At 34.5% G+C, this 7862-nt stretch overlaps 1 long non-coding RNA gene across 1 annotated transcript; it reads right to left on the reverse strand.

The window, feature by feature from the left end:
* Positions 1-5022: 5022 nt before the first annotated feature.
* On the reverse strand, positions 5023-7037 carry LOC147556920 (uncharacterized). Its single transcript, XR_015235212.1, has 3 exons — positions 6677-7037; positions 5447-5643; positions 5023-5355 (listed from the first exon to the last, which is right to left on the reverse strand). It is a non-coding gene; the product is annotated as an uncharacterized LOC147556920 (long non-coding RNA).
* Between the last annotated feature and the right edge of the window lie 825 nt (positions 7038-7862).

The following is a 7862-nucleotide window of genomic DNA, read 5'->3' on the forward strand; positions in this document are numbered from 1 at the left end:
GGACTGACTCGAAAAAAAATTCGTTCTACCCAATAGTTTACCATATTTAGAAAACGACTATCTTGGAAGTAATTTCCAGAACCCTCAAAGGTTTTAGCGCTTGAAGGGAAACCATTTATGGGATTTTCACTTAAAACTTTTTCCACTCATTTCATACGAAGAAGCTTTCATTCGCCGGTTTATATAAGTCTATTTTATCGATGTAAATAAAATTTTCATTTTTATTCGGGTTATTTTGCGAAAAAGTCGTATATAAGTACCATATTTTGCGAAAGGGACATGGCTGTTTATTATTTTGTGAAGGGGTCGTGGACTAGGATTGGCCGTTAAATAAATTTTAGATTTAACTTCAAATTAAATGAAAAGTTAACGCCGTTATGTAAATGTAACGGTGTTACCTCAAGTAAACCCGCTGGACGCTATTCCTCCACATAGATGGCTAAAAACTCTTGATAAAACTTGCGTAATCTCACAGTTGTTTTATAAGAAAATAACTTATTCAGTTCATTGTCTTCCCTCTTTATTTCTTCTTACTTTTAATTTTCACCGGATAATGAAGAGGTGTTGCCGATTGATAGAACTTGTTTAACCCTTTAGATGATTGCACTGGAAGGGACTACAATGCATTGTAGTGGCACAACATTAGTGCACTGTTAGTGCACTAAAAATAACCAATTTATCAACCATTTTAATGGGATCATTTTGTTTGATCTAATAATTAAGAAGAAATTCGAAGTTACCTAAGTTCTTAATAGAAGTAGCTAAGAAATCTAGAAAAATAATAGTGAATGTCTTAATTTGTTACTTTTGCGAATTAGTATCAAAATTGTATAAAGTTTACTTAAATATAACCATAAATTTTTAAGTAATGTAGATAGAATTAACGGTGTTTAAGCTTAACGGCGTTAAAACTTAACTGGTCAATCCTAGTCCACGACCCCTTTGCAAAATAATAAACGATCATGCCCCTTTCGCAAAACCCGGTACTTATGTACGACCCTTTCGCAAAATAACCCTTTTTATTTTGAAAAATATTTATGAAAAGAATTGTAAAACTATTGTTAAGGGATCTAAATTTAAGAAATTAGTATTTGGGGTATAAAAGTTCAAAAGATATAGTGTTTGGGGCATGTTACGTTTTTTTAGTAGAGTTAACTAACGTTAAAGTTTGTTAGACGTCATTATTTTTTAATGGTAAAGTTAGTCAAAGTTAGTGCATGTCCTAAACTTAAAAAAGAACATCTTCGTGACCCAAACTCATAATCTGGTACTTATGTTTGCCCCTTTAGCAAAATAACTCTAAAACTAGATTTTAAAGTTTTAAGAGAAAAGTTATACGAGTAGTGTTTCAAAATTATTGGAATGCAAAGTTATAATGTATATATAATTGTTTACAGGATTCTCTTTATTTGTTTTCTGACTAGTGGTTGAAATTAAGATAACAATTAATATAATTGTGGAGAGAGGTGTGTAGGTCAGAGGTGGTGCTAGCCCCTTTTTTTTGTTGACCTACTACTTATCACGGTTGATGGAAGAACGAGATATAAATTTGTTGACAAAATTTTTTAATTTGTGTTTTTTACGAGGGTATAATCATTGCCAGTCGGGCATAGACAATTTTATGAAATTCGCAAACTTTAGAGATAATTTTGGAAACTGTAACTCATTAAAGATAAGTTTGAGAGGTGCAATCTTAGCCATTAAAGATCGTTTGCAGATAAGTTTGAGAGATATAATCTCAACCATTAAAGATAAGTTTGGAAAGTGTAATCTTAGTGATTGAAGTTGAGGGTATATTCTAAAATAAAGACCATTTTGTTGATGGGCCTAGAAAGTTTCCTTAATTAAAAGGTCTCCACCCGCAAGTATATGGGTGTCAAGTAGTAAAATCCGATAAGACCGGGGTCGATCCATATAGACTAAGTCAAATCTATTTTGAAACTTAGAAAAATTAACACGGTGTTTCTTTCAAATAGTTGGTGATTAAACGAAACAATAAAATATTTAAAGTAAACAAATAATAACGATATAAAGGAATCGGTGGCAGAGAAGCCTAAAGATTTTGAATGCACCCATGAAACACTTAAAAAACATTCAACAAACTAATCAAATACTTATTTTCAATCACTCAGACTTTAGGATATGAACTATCTAAAGTTCGAAAAGTATTTTCGTTAAAACAATCTTAACAATTTATGTATTCACCATTGTTATTAAATCTGTAACTATTCAACTATTACTTGTCAACAAATAAGCATAGACCATCAAGAAATTTAATCCAAGCATGATATATCGAATCACGAAGCATGAGTAATTAAGAACTCGTTTAAAAGTAACTACCAAGTTTGAATAAGGACATGAAGAACGTTTAAATATTTGATTTATTTACGAATATATCTCTAAAAACATCCTCATGGGTTTCACCATCCTCTCTAGATGGGGGATTAGAAATTCATGCTTTAAGTGATTAACATAAATGCATTAAATAAAAACAAGATAAGAAAGAAAATCACCCAATATGAAGCTCTTTGGTGGAAATTGATAATCTAGTGAATAAGGAGAAAGAGATTCTTGTTCAAGAACAAACTATAAGTACAAGCAAAAACCTCTCACAAATTTTCATTTTTTTTTCTTTCTCTCTCTCTAACAATCTCTAGTGTAACAGAGGTTACCGACTTAGTATGCATCACAGAATAGACAGTCGTCAGATTATAAAACACAAGATCTGGACGCGAGGTGGCAAGCGGGAGCACCGAAGTTATCCTGCAACGGTTGCACTGAATTATCAGGTTGAGATTCATTTCGCTGCTAACCTGGTACACGGATCTCGGACGATCCACTCCTCAATTTTTCTCCACGCCATCAAAATTATCCTGTTAGCCGAGGTCATCCCCCTGATGAACAGTGTTGGACCAGGACATTGACCTGTTATAATTCTCTCATCCGGGCTCCGATTTGACCCTCGTTTTCTCTGTTGGGTTCGTCTTGGACTCTACTTCTCATCGGAGTATCAACTTTGACCAAAATTACCAGACTACCCTCATCGCCAAATGACCAGAGTACCCTTAGTATGTTTTCTCCCGATTTTAACCGTTTTTCGCATTGAACTCCATAAACGACACCTGAGTAAGAGAAACACTCAATTTATCAGAGTAAATGCTCGAAATAGACTAACTAGCCCAAGTTAATAGATTCAGATGAGACATTTTCATGTCTCGTCACCTCTCTTATTATATAGATGATATTTACCCAACAACACTTCTAGGTGGTGGTGGTGGTTAAGTCAGATCATAAATGATCGAACAACGTTGGGGTGGGTTTTCTGGAAGTTGAATATAATTTTGGCAACATATCATTGTAGTTACTTATGATAATTAAAACGGTTCTAAAACCTCTCATGATTGATGACGAAATTACTCTACTTCCCCTGACTTTATTTTAGTATAGAACATCGATCATCAATAGACCATCGTACAATACAGTAGTGACAAACCATTTCATCATACATAAAAGAGTGAGTTTTTTTGTAGACCCGCGCTTTAGAGAAATACGAATATTTTCTGCGGTATAAGACGTATTAGACGTCTGAGATTCCGCTTAGAACACTATGTGACACCAAAACCCCACAACCACTACACTAAGTGGTCGTGGACTAATCTAGTATCAAAATATTGAAAATATTTGTACAACCAAATACTAGATAGACCCGTCACCTTCCTTTATTTAAGATTTTTCGTGAATCCATTGACCTAATGACCCTAAGGATAACGGATGGATTTAAAGCTCGCTCATCCCCATCATAACTAATTTCATAACCGTTTAGTTTTATTAATGTCGTGACTTTGGAGTATAAAGAAAAGTCTTCCGGACATAAACACTCAGTCAATCATGATTGACTTAGGAGGCATAATTTTTAGTCCGAAAATTCACACGATTATTTAGCACCCTAATGTTCATTTCCTTATGTCTTCTCTCTCCTTCGGAACATAAAAACTTTGTCATTCATGATTTACTTAAGGGGTATTTTATTAGCCGAAAAATTTACATGATTGTTTTTAGCTCCCTAATCTTCATATCCTCGTGCCTTATCTCTCCTTTCCTCTTCTACTCCCTCTCTCACTATTTATCCCTCACACACACAAGCGCACACAAAATTCACATGAATATGAAGAAGCAGACATATAGATAATCACTCGTTAAGTAATAATGAACCGAGTTTAATTAAAATATACTTCTACCTCAGATGATTGTCCCAGTGAGTTCTCTCACAATCCACAAGTTATTTTTTTTTCCATATTTGGCGTTAGTTTAATAAATCTCATACACCAAAGTGAGCCACAGTGAGAGGGTGCAACAGGGGGAGAGAGAGTGAGAGAGAGAGAGGGGGGGACAGATAAAAAGAAGTAGTGAGACTGACATGATAAGTAAGGGGCTAAAACAATCGTGTGAGTTTTCGAGCTAAAATAAAAGTATGCCCCTAAGTAGATATTGATTGACCAAATCTCTATGCCCAAGAGATTTTTCTTTATGACCCGAAGAATCCACCTTTATTAACAAGAATACTTTTAAAAAATAGCAATTGGCACTACAAAAAATATAGCCAATAGGGACGGTAAAAAACCGTCCCCCAAAACAGAAAACCGTCCCAAATAAGTTATTTGGGACAGATTTTGTCTGTCCCTGATAGAGGCGTCCCAAATAGTATTTGGGACAGATATAGGGACGGATTACTTCTGTCCCGAATACTCTTTAGCGACGACTACATGATGTCCCTATAGATGACCATTATTTGGGACAGATATAAGCTGCCCCACAAAATTTGCTGAAATTCCTCCTTTTACTTTTGGGACAGTTTATATTTGTCCCTAAGTTTTGGTGGGAATTTCCTCTAGCTTGTGTTTGGGAATTTTTTCTAGCTTTCACGGTTTTACAGTTTCATTACTTCGTCAACATGTACAAAAGAAGCTCACAACTGAGAAATCATAAAGGCTCGAGTTTTATTGAAGAACGAGTCTTACATATAATTCATTCACCATCATTTCTCCATTGTTGCTACATTTATATACAAAAGTGTCTCGAGTTCTATCTTTACTAAGTTAAAACAACATAATAAGCAACTCGCTATTTCTCTAAGAATTCGTACCAACATCCAGATGAAGGTAAGTACAGAGAAACATCATTCTAACTTCAGATCTCGAACTTCGTGAACACAACAGGTCTCATCCTCGCCTCTTAGATAGTGTTGGGGAAGCTGTGATAGTCTTTAAACATCGAACAAGGGAAGCGATTATGATTACCCGAAACGCTTTATTACTTTTTAGTTGTTCTTGCTCTGGTTACTTGCCATTTCCAGTGCTGCAAGCAACATTACAGAGAACTTCAGCTACTTTTCATGTTTCTCCTATAGATATCCAGACAGGCAAAGATGAAGACAAAAAGACTGCACCTTAGAGCTATAACCTTGGTCTTTCAGAAACTGTTGCCTTTTCGTAGAGTAATACATTTCTGTCTCAGATGTTTTCAATAAGAATGAACATGACAGAAGCTATAACCTTGACCTGCCATCCATCGAAGCAACTGTAGAAGAAGTTTCTTCTTTTTGGGATAGTCTATATACCATAAAATAGCTATACCAAATACCCCCTGAAAAAAAAAATTTAAAAAATCAGAATCTCTACTAACATCAAATTCAACATATATATTCAATGACAAGTATTCTGTCAGGCAAGTCGTGCATAAGAGGTATGCAGATTGTAAGAGTGTTGTTCTCCAATTGCTAGGTCTCATTTTGAGGAGTTATGGGTGGTAACGTTTTTATGCTGGATAGGTTGGAATTAAGCAGAAACTGTGTCCAAATTTATACGTTTCAGTATTTGACCTTATGTCTTTCTCTTTCAATAACTTGGGGATATAAGATGTTTCTGCTACATGCCTATTATATATGAAAGGTCTTTGGTTGGTACCAGTATTATATCTTTGAAGTGATTCAAGTCCGCATTGGGTCATCAATGAGTGCACCTACTACTACTAGATGGTATCCATAAAATATGTGTTGATTGCTGAAAGATGTACTTGGGGTGCTGAACAACCTCTTATCAAGCATCTCCAAAAGAGAATGACATACTCAAATGCCTCTAAATAATTATGGCATTGCGTTCTTAGATGAAGTACAAGAAACATCACTTAATATCATTAGTGGCACCAATTTTGATCCCAAAATCTACATTGAAATGCCACTAAAATTCAGTCTATCAATAGTAGAAGAGGCTTTTGATTATTATTAAGATCAAACAATGGGTCAATCTCTATAAAGTATTTTATGGGTTTATTGACAAGTATTTAAATAAACCAGGAAGTGACATAATTTTTATATAAACCAGTTGATTTCGTATCAAAACCATAGGTTTTTACCAAAAGTTGAGAATTTGAAAGGGTTTGAGTGGGCATTTGAAGTTCATTACACTTCAATTGGAACTTACAAATTAGAAATAACTTCATTAAATGATAGAACCAGTAGTCAAGAAAAAATAACAAACTCACAATGGAGATAACTATAATGAGCATTGAACTTAGGCACTAATCAATTCAACTTGTTTCATTTTCAGAATTCAGATTTTTCTGATTTTCAAATTAAGGTTTGAGGGTTTAGGATAATAACATATAAATATGGACTTACTTGATGCCTTTATGGGTTTAGATGAATGTCTAATAGGAAATAGTTGTTCTCCCCACTTCAAGAATCAAGAACACACAAGTCCAAACCAGAAGATTGAAGCCTGAAGATGAGAAAGAGTCGAAGAAGATTTAGGAATTTTTATGATAGTTGGTGAGCTAGTACAAAAATAATTGATCAATTCCCCTTTGATTTTGTCAGATGAAATGCAATTCATAGAAAAATAAGAGAAATGAGCAAAAACATTCTAAACAATTTGTGTTATCCTAACTTGATAAAGATTACTTCATCACATCTTAATCGCTTCTCCCCAGCATAACCAAAAGAACAACTACGCCTAATTGACACCCCCTCCCTCTTTATAATTCCATGTTTCAATTCCAATAATTTGATAAATCTATTTCTTTTCCACCTTCACTGATTAAATCTCAACTTTTCTTGACATAAAGCTACTTTTTATCTACAACAACATCAAAATAGTTTAGTAATGGGAATTCAACATACCTGATGATTGAAGCTATACAAACCAGAAAAAGAGGAAGAACCAACCTGATCGTGCATGAGAGGTTAACGAGACCTAGATGCAGTCAACAAAACCCTAGAAAGGAGGAACAACAAACCGTGGTGAGGAAAACCAGAGAAAGAAACCCTAGAAGTTGGTTTTTAACTACAAGAAAATTAATAAAACATTTTAAATGGCCAAGAGTTCAACCTAGTAGATGATTCACGATATGCGAACCAGCAGAATAAAAATAAGAAGAAGAAGAACCAACCTGGTCGTGTAGGAGAGGTTAACGAGATCGGGATGCAACTAGGTAAACACTAGAAGAGGAAAAACAACAAATCGTTGAGGGAAAACCCTAGAAGAATAAAAATCGTGGCTGCAGTTTGCAGAGTGAAAGTCAGGAGAGAGAAAAAAAAGGTATATTAGGAAACCAAATTTTGACGAAATCGCCTTATAGTTTGGCGGTAAACAAATGCGCCTTTTTTTGTCTTCATTTTGCCTAAAAAATTATCCGTCCACACTTTTATTTGTCCCTATTGTGATTTGATCAGGGACAACTACGATGAAATTGTCCCTATTCTAAATATATTAGGGACATACGTAAAAATATATGTCCCTATAGGACATTTTTTTTGTAGCATGGGTAAAAAAAATTATTCATAGTAACTAAAAAGTCAAGTTTCT

This window comes from Eschscholzia californica, unplaced genomic scaffold, assembly GCF_041429995.1.
Source record: "Eschscholzia californica isolate CP2 unplaced genomic scaffold, dmEscCali1.0.p SCAF_2, whole genome shotgun sequence".
NCBI classification, from domain to species: domain Eukaryota; kingdom Viridiplantae; phylum Streptophyta; class Magnoliopsida; order Ranunculales; family Papaveraceae; genus Eschscholzia; species Eschscholzia californica.